A 14,944-nucleotide genomic window follows, 5' to 3' on the forward strand; every position below is an offset into this window, starting at 1 on the left:
ATGAATGATGTCAAATATGTGTGGTCCTTTGGAGACCTTTGGAGCTTATAAATTGCTCTCCAACATGTTGCTGCATTTCTTTCTCACAACATCCCTCTGGGATAGTTATTATTTTTATTTTTCTGTTGAAGAACATGAAGCTCAAAGGGCTAATTAAATTCTCCAGTATTGCTTAATTAGTAAAGCATAGAGTTTGGAATCAAGATTTCAAATTCCAATATATATTCTTGTACCACAAGTGATTTCTCCTTGTTTGCTGAGCTCTGCTTCAGAAACTTTTGGAGGAATGAAGGAAAGAGATGGCACTGGATTCCATCAAGGAGACTTGACAGACCCATAAAATACATAAAGCCTCGCCTCATAGCCAACACTTCATCAACCCTCTGTATCCAGAAATTGAATTGAAACCTTCACACCAAAGATATCATTCACCAGTATCTTCCATTTTTGTTAACTGGTCAGAAAATTTTTCTTCTTCATTTAGTCTTGACCTCTGAAGTCTTTGCCATGAAAAAGTTTGAATATATATTTGCATAAACATTTCTCTGGGTTATTGTTTAGTATTCATTAGAATAAAATTATAACCACCACTACCCAAACCTTCCTCCTGGGTGAGTCTAACTAGTCCTTTTGTTTTGACTACCACCTACAAGCTGTGAATACTTATAGCTGTCTCCCAAGTTCATGACATCAATGTCTAATTGGTGGCTCAATATCTCCCCCTAGATATGCCATGAGAATTTCAAACTCTTTATGTCTAAAAGTAAACACTTCAATCTCTTTTCCTACCCTCTCCTCAAAATATTCACACAGTTGACTTAATCCACAACTCTTCCCTTGTTCTCTAATTCATCATCATGTACCCATTCTCATAAGCTAGAAACTTACAGTTCCTTCTTTGTTGATCCCTTACTCCAATCAATAACTACTTCCAATATTAATGATTTTAACTCCTAATTTTTGCTTTAAATCCCTCTCTTCTTCTTCAAACTACCACTATCTTAGTTGAACTCAACACCACCTCCCAAGTGAATTAACTGGAATCCTCCTAATTTTCTTGATCACAGCATTTCCATTTTCTGATCCATTATCCACTGTACAGCCTGAGTACTATGTTTCAAATAAAAGTCCAGTAATATTGCTCCCCTGTCCTTACCTCCCATCACACTCAAGTACACAGAATAATTTGCAGGTAGAAGAAAGTACCCTTTGGCTACTGTACCCAGTGCTCTCCACCTATGTAAAATTTTTACAGTTCATCTGGTTAATCACTACTCATCTTTCCTCCTTCAGCTGAAACAAACCGTCTGAGAAGATCTCATCACTTTGGGGGCTTTTCTACTTGTTCATGGGCTTACTGTCATCATGACTATTTTGCTCACCATTTTAATGACATGCATATTTGTCTATCTCATCCATTTAATCAACATGAGGACAGAGCTCCTGTCTGTTTTTTTTTTTTTTTAAATTTAAGAATAAAAAAAAATTCACAAAGAAGTGATAACCCTCCAAGCACAATTCAAGAAGCAGCCGGAGAGCAAACTTCAAAGAATGCCATGGGCCACATCGCCACAGCCACAGCCAACTACCCACTGCAAAATACAACATATATGCAAAAAAAATGACAGCCCTCTCCACCACCAGAGCTTGTCTTAAACATTGCTGTAATCCCACATGCTAACCAGGTCTGACACATAGAGAGCATTCACTCAATAATAATAAAAAGAATGAAAGAGTTGATAAATGAATGCAGTATGAACAGCATACAAAGAGAGTACTAGCCACATGAAAAAGGGCGTTATTTCTTCCTGGTTTGGCTGGATCTAGCAGCTCTAGAGCACTTCTAATCACTGCTCATCTTAGCTTGACTGGGAAAAGACATTATCATGGATTTTGAAAGGATTATCCCTGTAGGATTTTGATGAAAAGAGAGACCTTTGCACTTAAATTACAACACTTCTCTGAGCCTCTGTCTATACACACACATACATATTCAACACACACAGAAACCCAAACACACACAAGAATTATTACTATTCAACTTGTAGATTTGTTGTGAACTATAAATTAGGTAGAGGATGGAATTTACAGGGTAAGAGCATTGTCATAAATGAATTTTTTGGTAGTGTCACCACCATTTTGATGGAAATTGACCTTGATAATTTAAGTGGTATATTAAATTACTGAATCAGGTTAAATTCATTCCACCAAATTAAATATAGGGCATCAGCTTAACTGTGCAAGACTATATTTATGCAGAGACAATCACTTATGTCAACCATTTATGACTTTAACAATTTATATTAGCATGGACTTTGGGAATTTCTCTTTCTTGGTATCTGGCTCATAAAAATAATAACTGGAGCTTTTTTTTATTATTATTAGTTATTAGACTAATACTATTATTAGAAGATTTTTTAGGAATGTTTTACAATCATGCAATATTCTAGAAATAGTTTTGTTTTTATAGTTACAGTTTCAATGGATATCTCACATTTACATTTTCCTAATGGTTCCTAATGGATTTTAACTTTTTAAAAAATTCAGAATAAAATATGTTATTACTATATTATAGCATCAGGAAACACAGTTCTAGTTCTTAAATTACATGTGTGTGTGTGTGTGTGTGTGTGTGTGTGTGTAAGAGAAAGAGAGAGACAAAAAGAGTGCAGAAGAGAGAAAATTAATGGGAGAGTACTAATTTTCATCTCCAGGGTCTAAAAAATTAGGGAAGTCTTCTAGGCCAGAAGTCAGTAGGATAGCTGCAATTTCAGGCTGCCTTTGTAATTTAAATGGTCTCTGTTTTCCTAGAATTTGATTCAGATGACTCTAGGAGCAAACTCCAACACCTGGCACATAGCAGTATGGTTGGCACAGATTATCCTAATGGCCTTCAGAAATGGACACATATCCTCAATATAAGTTACTGCTCTTCCGATGAGCAAAGATCAGTGGAACATTCGCTTCTCAGATTCACCTTTCTTGCTTCACCCATAAAGGGGGTTGCACTTAAGAGAGTAGAAGGGTGAAGCTTTTTTTTTAATGCAATTTTACAGAGACATATTCATATACTAGACAATCCATCCAAAGTGTACAATCAATGGCTCACAGTATCATCACAAAGCTGTGCATTCATCACTACAATCAATTTCAGAATATTTTGATTACTCCAGGGGAAAAAACAAAGGAAAAAGTAAAAAAAAAAAAAATCAAACAGGAAAACCCAAAATATCCTATACCCTTTATCCCCACCTATCAATGATCCCTAGCGTTTGTATGGTACATTTGTTACTGTTGATGAAAGAATATTAAGATATTACTGTTAACTATAGTACATAGTTTTTAATGAGTTTGTTTTTTCCACATGCCACTCTATCATCAACTTCTTGTAACAGTTTTATATATTTGTTCTAGTTCGTAGAAGAATTTTTTTATATTTGTACTTTTAATCTCAGTCATCATCTACCACAAGATTAACTAAGTTATACATTCCCATGTTTTAATGTCTGGCTTTCCTTCTGGTAACATATATGACTCTAAACTTCCCCTATCAACCACACTCACACATAATTCAACACTGCTAATTTTACTCACAGTGATGTGTGCTACCATCACCTCTATCTATATCCACTAATTTAAATTCAACCTTGTTAAAAATTCTGTACCTCTTAGGCAGCTGCTCCCCATTATCTAGCCTCCTTCTAACTCTTGGGAACCTATATTGTAGAAGAGTGAAAATTTTTAAATAAGCGATTTCTGAAAACTTAAATGCCCCATTTTATTTCTGTGACTGTGGGATTCTCTGTGGTTGTTCTGGGCCAGCAAGTCATCCTATTCTCTTTACACTGAAGACCACGTTCCTCCCTGCCCCTGTGATATACGCTTTCAGAGTGTGAACTTGCAAAATTTCCCTTTCAGTTCATTAAGAAAGTGCCCTGCTTGCAGAATCCATTTACAGATCAGAATCTCAATAAATGCTAAGGAAATCTGAGAGTACCACTGTCTTAATCTGTCAGGATTGCTATGATAAATACCACACAACAGTTGGCTTAAACAGCAGGAGTTTATTGTCTCATAATGCTGGAGGACACAAGTACAACATGCAGGTCTTAGAGAACTTTCTTTCTTTCTTCTTGAGTCTGCAGCACTTCTCCATCACATGGTGATCTTTCTCATTGCATCTGCTCATCTGGCTTCCACTGATTTCTGGCTTTTACATCCATGTTCAATTTCCTTTGCTCATAAGGACTTCAGCCACATTGGATTAATGACAATCCTCACTCACTTTGGCCACATCTTATCTAGTAATAGCACTTTCAAATTTCCCATTAGCAAATGGGTTCACACCCTCAGGACTGCAGATTAAGACTTGAACATGCTTTGGCGGAGGGGGCAAGATTCAATCCCCAACAACCACCATTTGGTATAAAGAAGAAAGAGACTGATGGAAATAGTGAGGTAAAGGAGGCAAGAACAATGAGAGAGAAAGGGAAGTCCATGAGTCACCAAATAAATGGGCCCCAAACAGTCGACTCTGTTTTCCCAAAGTAAAATATCTGTCTGCTGATGGCCTCTGTTGAGTTATTGTCTGTCCTCACTGGCAGATCCTCCAGAGAAGAGCAAATTAATTATATCAAATGCCTAAATAAACATATTTAGAGGTACATTATATTGGGGAAATATGACATATTAATAGAGTATTTCTTTTTTACTGTAAACTAACTCTTTATTGTGAAAAAAGTAAATATAGGAGAATAATATAAAAATCAATTCTTTATTTGTAAACACAATATGAATATTGTGATTATCTACTCTTTCATTTAACCTAAGCTATTATTAGAGTGATCATTCATTTAGTGCTAAGTGCCCAGGTTAAAGATTTCAGAGCCTGTTCATGTCTAGTGGAGACTGCTTCCAATAAATCAATTATTTTAATTATATGCACTAACACATTTTGCAAGTCAGTGTTATCTTTCCAACTTTACCTTACACTAAATCCTTATGTTAACTGCATAAAGTGAAGGAAGTTCTGGAAGATGCTGATTTTAGGTAGTGTTTACAACGCGGCCACCAGACAAATTATTTTGTTGGATGCTAAGTCACTTAAGTGGTGGATTCAGCCACTCAACTGAGTTGAATTTCTACCAAACTGTTCCCGTGGCATAAGCTTAATTGAGTAGGAGTCTCAGCCCCACAGAGACAATCTAGCTCTCAGTTAGGAAGCAAAGAAAACATCTCATCTCACCCAGATTTGCTTGGCAAACTTAACTTCCAATTACAGTGACTGCTGACAAACATAGCCTTCTGGCATCATAGAAGAGTGCAATGTGTAAAGAAACTATTATTAGACAGATCTGCATCCAAATTCTAGCTCTATCTCTTCCCAGCTGTGTGACTAAAGTGCTTGCATCTTGTTAGACACATTTTTCTCATCTGTGAATTGACATTTAAAAATACCAGTTGCAAAACACTATTATATAGATTGAATTTTGTACATGTAGAAAGAACCTGGTTCGCTCGGGGCAAGCAAATGATAGGTATGCTTTCTCACATGCTGCTTTCAGCCACTTAGTTTTCTTTGTTTATTCTTTATTTATTTAATCCTTTGATAGACACACAAAACTCTCAGGACAAACTCCTTATCTTGGCTCTGTCATTCCTCTCTTCTAGCACGTATAACCGTGTCGCTGTTTTACTTGCCCATACCTCACACTAAACTGTGGACTGTCCAGTAATGAGGATGTTCTGCCCTGTCCTTAGAACTTGTCTGGGCATGGATCAAAGAATCTCTTCAACTCACTGCTGCCCTGTGATTCTTAATTTTGTGAGTCTCTTCCTTAAATATAAAATGTGATTAATGAAACTGCTCTCCACTCTATGTTTATTGAACAAAGCTCTACTTTCTAAGTTTGACAATAGATGAATGAATTTATTCCATCATCTAGTTCCAACCTACCTTTCCATCTGCCTTTGTACCTTTTATCATACTTTCCCCACCTCCTAGAATTTCCTCTTCCAGAGATGTTTGTCCAAACTCAAACTATTCTTTAAAACCAGTCCAAAATCCCATGACCTCCATGAGAGTGTCCTTCATTTTCTCAACCTGACCACACATAGTGTGATGGTTGGGTTCATGTGTCAACTCAGCCAGGTGATGGTGTCCAGGTGTCTGGTCAAGCAAGAACTAGCCTAACCATTATTTCAAGAACACTTGTGTCTGGTTAATAATGTGGAAGGCTGGTTTATTAAATCATCAGTCCATTGGGTGCAGCTGTGACTGATTACATCAATGAAGGGCGTGTCTTCCACAATGGGAGAATGCAATCAGCTGGATTTAATTCAATCAGTTGAAGACTTTTAAGTGAGACAGACAGAGGACCTTCACTTCTTCTTCGGCTAGCCAGTGGAGCATTTCCTGAGCAGTTCATCAAACACCTTCATTGGAGTTGCCAGTTTGCTGCCTGCCCTACAGAATTTGGACTTGTGCATCCCCACAGATGCGTGAGACACTTTTATAAAATATTATATTTATGAATCTGTTGTTGATTCTGTTTCCCTAGAGAACTCTAATACACATAGGGAGCAATCCCCTCCTCTTCTGCATTGTATTTACTTTAACTGTATATCTGTCTGTATTAGTTGTCTGTGGTTGCATAATCAATAATTCAAATTTAGCAGCAGAATAGAATCAAGATTGTCTCACTTGAGTTTGAGTGTCAGGTATCTGGGGGTGGCTTAGCTCAGTGGTTCTGGCTGAGGATCTCTCATGGTGTTGCAGTCTGGTGTCAGCCAGGGCTACAGTCATGGGAAGGGCTGGAACAATCTCTGTCAAGCCCACCCCCATTGCTGCTGGTAGTAGCTTCTAGTTCCTTACCACTTGGGCTCTCCAAGGTCCACTTACAATATGCCAACTGGCTTCCCCAAGAGCCAGTGTGCCAGTTTGTATATATTGTGGCCCCCCAAAAAGCCTTGCTCTTTAATGCAAACTTTTGGAGGGCAGACATTAATTTTTTTGATTAGGCTGTGACATCTTGATTCAATGTTTCCATAGAGATTTGACCCTGCCCATTCAGGGTAGGTCTTGATTATACCTTACTGGAGTTCTCTAAAGGGAGCTCACACAGAGAGCAGAAAGATGAAAATGCTGTGGGATATGCTAAGCCAGGACACACAGACACTAGAAGCCTTCAGAGATGCTTAGTGATGCTTGGAAGTATGGACAGAAGGATGTTTGGAGATGCTAAGCTAAGAGATGAAGGCTGGAGTTTGCCCTGGAGAAGCTAAGAGAGGACCAGGAGATGCTTAGAGAGAAACATCCTGGGAGAAGGAAACAAGGTCACAGAGTTGCTGAGAGAGAGGAGTTAAGACAGAAGCCCAAAGACAGTTCCGAGAAAGTGATTTTGAAACACAACTGAGAGGATGCACAAAGGTCGAGAGAGAGAAGCTGAGAGACACATTTTGGGAGAAAGCCATTTTGAAGAACAACCCAGGAGCAGAGAACCAGCAGACGCCAGCCCCGTGCCTTCCCAGCTGACAGAGGTGTTCCGGACACCCTTGGCTGTTCTTCAGGGAAGATATCCTCTTGTTGATACCTTAGTTTGGACACTTTTATGGCCTTAGAACTGTAAACTTGTAACCAGATAAATCCCCTTTTTAAAAGCCAATCCATTTCTGGTATTTTGCATAATGGCAGCATTAGGAAACCCGAACAGCCAGTGATCCAGGAGCAGAGAGAGAGCGTGCAAGAAAGAATAAACAGAATCCATACCGTCTTTTATAAGGTAAACTTAGAAGGGCATACCATCACTTGTGTTGTATTCAACTGGTCACCCAGACAAACTCCTGGCACAGTGTAGGCGTGAAGTATTCAAGACTGTGAATACCAAGAGGTTGGAACTCTGGGGGCCATCTTGGAAGCTGACTACCACTTTTGTCATGGCCATTATGACTTCATCCTTGCTCTACATAGTTTCTTCCTAGTTTATAGTACACCCTTTTTATCTTTATATCTCCTTCCACACTTGAAATAGCATCTGGAATCATGCTGAAAAATATTTATTAAATTAATTGAATTCAATAAATGCTTCATGAAATTGAGAAACTTTCTTAGAACAGGGTTACTGGAATGCATTCTGTTTTAAATAAAAACAAGATAAGCAAGACATTGGTGGGGGCGGTGGGCATGTCTTTCCTTTTCTTGCTTCCATAAAAAGGTGCTAATTTAATTTAAGGATTCATTCCCAATTGTAAAATATCACGTGTAAATGAAACTCCAGGTTCCTGGACCAAAACGAACTCCAACGATTTAAATTCAAAGTACATGCAGAAAAAGGCAATATGAAAATGGAAAGTATAATATACATAAATTGTGGTCACTTGAACTATAAACTAGTCATTGGTAGACAGAAGCTTGGCGCATACATGCTTATATCTTTCTCTCTGGATGTCTGTTTTCAGATATAATGGGGTTGTTTTCCTTTTTTTTTAAATTTCCTTTAAGGAGTTTCTGGAGATAATTCTGGTTTTTTGTATTTTTTTCTTTTTATCACCACAGAGCCTAATTCAATATCCTCTACACAAACTATCCTCTGTAATCATCTGGCAGGAAAATAATGAAATTTAGTCAAATAACTTGTGCTGTTTTATTGAGCAGATTGCTTGTTCTCTCTAGGTTTCAGTTCCAGGAATTGTAAAATAATTATATAGATTTTTCATTATATTAAGTTATTGTATTGAAATAATATGGTAATAGTATGTCTAACTCTCCAGGCTGTAAAATTCTAGTACAGGGTCTTGTTTCACATGGCAAGAGTGCAATAAATGTTAACAGAACTCAAAGTGTTGAATATGTTTGTTTGTTTAAAAATCATACTATATAAGTCTCAGCTAATAGACATTCAAAGGATACTCCTAAGGGTCTTACATGGACCCATGTTTCATTCTATTAGTAACATTTACCTCATCTAAAGGCTCTGAGTGGATCACACAAAACTCATAAGTTCTTCTCACTTGCTTTTTGATACCTAATTAGCATAGTTATTTCCTCCAGGGCCCAGTTCCAATTCTCTCCACTATCCATCTGTTCTGCTCTGCAATACTGCCATTATGCAAAATACCAGAAGTAGATTGGCTTTTACAAAGGGGATTTGTTAGGTTACATATTTACAGTTCTAAGGCTATAAAAGTGTCCAAACTAAGGCATCAACAAGAGGATATCTTCTCTGATGGAAGACCAATGGTCCAGAATACCTCTGTCAGCTGGGAAGGCACGTGGCTGGTATCTGCTGGTCCTTTGCTCCTGGGTTCTGGTTTCAAGATGGCCTTCTCTAAAATGTCTCTAGGCTTCTGTCTTCACACCTCTCTCTCAGCTCCTGTGTATCCTTACTTCTTTCTCTTAGGGCATTTCTTTCTAAAAATCTGGGGGTCTTCTCTCAGCTTCTCCAGGGCAAACTCTGGGCTTCATCTCTCAACTCAGCATCTCCAAACATCTTTCTGTCTGCATCTCCAAGTGTCTCCAAGCATCAGCATCTGTGTTGGCTCTTGAACTCTCTTAAGTACTCCAGAGAACTAATCAAGATCCACCCCCCATGCCCCCCACTACCCCAAATAGGTGGGGTTCACACCTCCATGGAAATACTAAATCAAAATTTTCCACCCTAATCAAGACTAATAAGACTGCCCTCAAAAGACTGCATTAAAGAACATGGCTTTTCTGGGAGACATAATAGATTCAAACCAGCACACCATCCCTTCCAGTCCAGCCCCACTGCCAAATGATAAGGTAATAACTGATAACAAGGGAAAAATGGGAAAGCTTGCATTTTCTTGAAGGACGTTGTCTAGGACTTTTCAGAATCCATTACTCATGCAACTGCCAAAGGATCTAAAGCGAGAACATTATCAACTAAGGTTTTAAGTTTTCTCAAATTTGGGGATATCCTGAGCTTTTAGGAATGTCATGCTGATACCCAGAGGCTGTCGATTTTACAAAGAGGAAGATGAAGATTCTCAATACTATAGGGTACCCTAAAATATTATAGCTAGTATCCTGGGTAAAATTCCCATCCAAAGTTTCATTCCCCCAAAACAAAGAAGAATGTTTTAAGAGCCATTTATGGATAATACTAGTTAAATAATAATAATAATAGTAATCATTTATTAAAATTTAATATATCTTAGAAAGTTTGAAAATTCCTTTAAAAATATTACTTCATTATGTAAATCTCATAATAGCACCATGATTTGGATAAGCGAAGCCAGGTTTCTCTGATTATTGACCCACATGTTCGCCTCAGCCAAATTTCATGTGTCAGTATGCTGTGCGTTCCCACACGCACCCACTGGTATGTGTTGTCAAATCACAACAAATCCAAATTTAGGTAAAGGAGAGACTTTTTCAAAAGGAGTATTGCATGGGGAGAAAGGGACTATTGAAATAGGGAGAAGACTCTGATTATGAGAGTCCAAGTGTCTTGAAGTGGAGGCAGAAAGAGCTTTCCTTTTACAGGGAGAAGCAGACAAAGTTAGAAAGAAACAGGTTTGGGGAAGTGGGGTGAGGTGGTGTGAAGGCTGGATCTGATCTCACAGTTGATGCTTTCCCTGAGGTCAGTGATTCCCAATGGGGGCCATTAAGGAGGAGAGGCTGCCCCTAATTCCCAGGCTCAGGGTGGGCCACAGTTCAGGGGCTGGGGAAAGAAGAGAATCTTAAATGAAGCTTGGTCTTCTCAAATTAATGGGACTTTTGTTCTGACTGATCAGTGTGCGAAAAGTTCTGTTAATCATGTAAGAGGCAAAGAATGGGAATGTGGAGGGAAGCATGGCCCATGGAAAACAAAGGGATCATTGCTGAGTCCTTTGGTGAAGGGTGGTTCTTTGCAGGAAGCCATTCCTGGGAACACTAAGGTTGACGGTTTGCTTTTATCACTGTTGCTTTTGTTTATGATTTTGTTTTTATTTTTGCAGGACCACAGGGCTCTGGTAAAGCTCAACATTGTGTGTGTGTGTGTGTATGTGTGCACATGTGTATGTTTAAAGAAGCTTGTGATAAGTCTTGGAAAGACAAAACATGATTCGTCCCCCCATGAGTACATTTCATAATTGCCTTGATGAACACACCCCTCTAGCTCAGACATTCATTGTATTCTGCTCAACACATGGGACGGATGTGTCCATTTTCATAAAAATAACGTTCTCTTAGCATGAATTTTTACTCTTGTTCTCTTTTTTCTTATGGGAATGTTTCATCTTTAAAACATTTCCCTTAAACAAAGCTCACTTTAAATATTTTTAATTCTGAGGTAAGTCGAATCAAATCAAGATTCTTTTAAATTTCAGAACATCTCCTGAAGAAATAGTCCTAAACACATGCTTTCAAGTGAATAAACTAATGATCCGCATGAATGCTAGGACAGGCTGAGAATTAATTGATTTTTATACTCACTCATGATAAATCCCTCCAGTTCTACAGGCAGTAACCAAAGATACCTTTGTTTTTATCAAGAAAGATAATGGGATTACCAGCTGGTCCAAGCCTTTAATCTTTGTTGATAAAGTGAAATGAATACTCAGGAAATACACTAGGAGGGCTTAAATTGCCAAAGAAGAAGGGGAAAGCCTGAAGTATTAGATTGCCTATGAGGGAAACGGAATTAACTGAAATAATATTTGCAAAGATGAAGGGACTTTCTAGCCATGTTTGCAAAGTTGTAAAGTTGGTTGTCTAATGAAAATAATTGGCATGTATAATGAGTGACTTAATGCTCTTTCATTTCTACACCTTTGATTGGAATATAATGTATTGCTATTATCATCCTTTCACACATACTAATTCAGTTACAAAAATGATAAAATTAATGATTACTTTGATTTTTAATGAGGGAATGTGCTTTTTCTATTTTGAGTTGCCTTCTTTCTCATATTTTTTATATTTACCACTTCAAACTGTGTATATCTAACTAGCAGAATGGTTGGAAAACAGCTTCAAACAACTGACTTCTATTTATTGGGCTGGCTGAGATGTTGTTTGCTTTTAATATATATATTTAGGCATATTTGATAAATTGTTTACTATGAAATGGGTGGTTTACATAAAACATGTTATCATATAATAAAATAAAGTTGACTTATTATGAAGTCAATTTAAAACAAGAAACCAAGACTTCCATTTTAAAAAGTGAAACAGGCCAAATTAAAACAGAAGGAGGCAACTGATTTTTTAGTTCTGACTTATCCTAAAAAAAATCCTGCAATGCAGATTTTTTTTATTTATTTTTCAGTTGAAGGAATTCAGTCCCAAGGTCATATGGATGATAAATTATGGAGACAAAATCCCAGCCAGGTACCACATCTTCAACTCCCGTGAGACTCCAGTGACACACTCATTCTGAACATGCCCCCAAACACTGCCTTCTCCTGCCTTATTCAAACCAAATATTTGTGAATCGCGTGCACAATCGTGTACCTCAAGTTCATTTCCTACATAGGGTAGGCCATAAATTTTGGTTAATAGTGAACCTCGATGCCACAAAGTTGCAAGGTCATACATATATCATAGGTTTGCCCAAGAAAATACTTTATATGAATAAAAATTTCTGAGTCAAGGGTCATGAGATTTCTCAACAGTGACACAGGATCTACAGGAACAACATCTCCAAAATTTTAAGGAAAAATTATATTCAGTGAAGGATTCTGTACTTGGCCAAATGTTTAATCTGGAAGACAGGTCAAATATATTTTAAACCCACAAGGTTTGAAAAGTTCATGGATACCAACCTCTACTTAAAAAGCTACTAGAAATTGTGCTTCAGTAAAACAAGGAAGTTGATTTTTAAAAATTGTAGATACAGGATCTGAGATGGAGAGGATGTCTTCAAGGGATGTCCTCAGATTAGTGCTGGGGATGTACCCAGAGGACAAATGGCCCAACAAGAGGGAAGGGTGGTGTGTGCTGAGAAGAAGGATCCAGAATTATTAATGGAAGCAACAGATCAATTTAGCATTTGAGAACCTGCAAAAAATATATAGGAATTTGAAAGGTCTACTATAGTTTTAAAAGAAAAGTGTGTGTGTGTGTGTGTGTGTGTGTGTGTGTGTGTGTGTGTGTGTGTATTTATATATATATATAGTGACTGTTTCAGTTTGGTAAAGCTGCCAAAATGCAATATACCAGAAATGGACTGGCTTTATTAGCTGACAAACGTACAGTTCTGAGGCCATGAAAATGTCCTAATTAAGGATCAAGAGAAGGATACCTTCTCTGAAGAAAGGCCACTGGCATCTGGGACACCTCTGTCACATGGGAAGGCACATGGCTGGTGTTTGTTGGTCCTTCCCTCCCGGGTCTCCTTGTTTTCAGCTCTTGGTTCCAGTGACCTCCTCTCTGAGCTTCTCTGGGTCCTCTCTTAGCATCTCCAGGGTTTTCCTCTCTTTAAGCTCTCTCCAAACTTCTCTGGTGTTTCTCTCTGAGTTCTCTGAGCTTTTTCTGTATCCTTTATCCTCTTATAAAGGACTCCTATAAAAGATTAAGACCCACCTTGAATGGACTGCATCACATCTCAGTTGAAACAACCTAATCAGAAGGCCCCACCCTCAATAGATCTGTACCCACAGGAATGGATTAAAAGAACATGGCCTTTTCTGGGGTCCATAACAATTTCAAACCAGCAAAGTGACAGATACTGATAAAAGAAATCAAATAAAATGTTAAAAATAAGTGATTATTAATGCTAAGTAAACACATAGACATTTGAATACAACAAAAAATGTGTATTAAGAGTAGAATTCTTGACTAAGACAAAAATTATATAGAAATAATAAAGTTACTGTTTTACCAAAATATTGCAATATTGGGGGTATAAAAGGTAGAAATTGTGGAATAAGAGAAATATTTCTTTAATGACTATATTAAGTGATGTCTAATAAAGTAAATGATAAACCAGGAAATATCTTAGCTCCTTAACCATATTATTTAGCTATATGAGGGTATTTGCCTGAAAATAGGATTACATTTTTAATGTGTTTATCTTTGATGAATGGAACTGTGGAATGAAGAGAGGTTGGGCAAAAGATTGTCCTTTTACTTTATGAAATTTGAGTCCTCTATGATTATCACATGATTTTCATGAATTAAATTAGGTTAAAATTAGTAAAAACAAAATTACGCTTAGCATATCACCTGTATTAGCAGCTTCTCCCTTCATAAGCAATGCCTGCCAGAAACGTCTTTTATTATCCCAATTAGAGATTTACCTGCAGCACCAGTCCCCTGAGAAAGAGTACAAATGGACTTCAATTAATTCACTGGAGATAGGTTTTTCAGATAGAAATGCAGGGTTAGCACATTGTCTACTTTGTATATGCGCCAAAGGACTCCCCTGGATTTAGTTTTCAACCAAGTAAATTCCTAGTTGACAAAATTTGCATCTGAATTTCAGAAAAAATTTAAACAAACTGAAACAAAATGAGGTTTTTGTTTTTAGGAGTATTCTTCCAAAACCAGATTGATAATCTGCAAAATTTGAGTAAGTCAACCTTGATAGAATGGGAAAGCAAAAAAGCTAAGAGTTATAGAGCACCTACTACAGAGCTTTTACATGTAGTTTCACATTCAATTTTCCCAGATCCTTTTACCAGAAGGTTCCACTGGCTCCAGAGTCTGGGTCCTTAACCAGTGATAGACCACCTGCTCATCCCCTCCATCCAGAGTAGGAAAGCCCTTGAGCTGGATTCGTTTTTTGTCCCTGTGAAGAAAAGCTGTGAAATTAAAAAGGCCATCTACTGATAGCTGATATGGGCTATTTTAAGACTGTGTCTCTCCACACACACACTTTTTCCCCCTATGGTAATGGCTTGATCCAGTAGCTTTGCTAAGTGTAAGACATCATTAGTGTTCAATAATCAGCCATGATACATTCTTCTCCAGAGAGTTTTCTCTTCCAAAGTTTCA

The sequence above is a fragment of the Choloepus didactylus genome, chromosome 9 (genome assembly GCF_015220235.1).
Source record: "Choloepus didactylus isolate mChoDid1 chromosome 9, mChoDid1.pri, whole genome shotgun sequence".
Classification (NCBI taxonomy): Eukaryota; Metazoa; Chordata; class Mammalia; order Pilosa; family Megalonychidae; genus Choloepus; species Choloepus didactylus.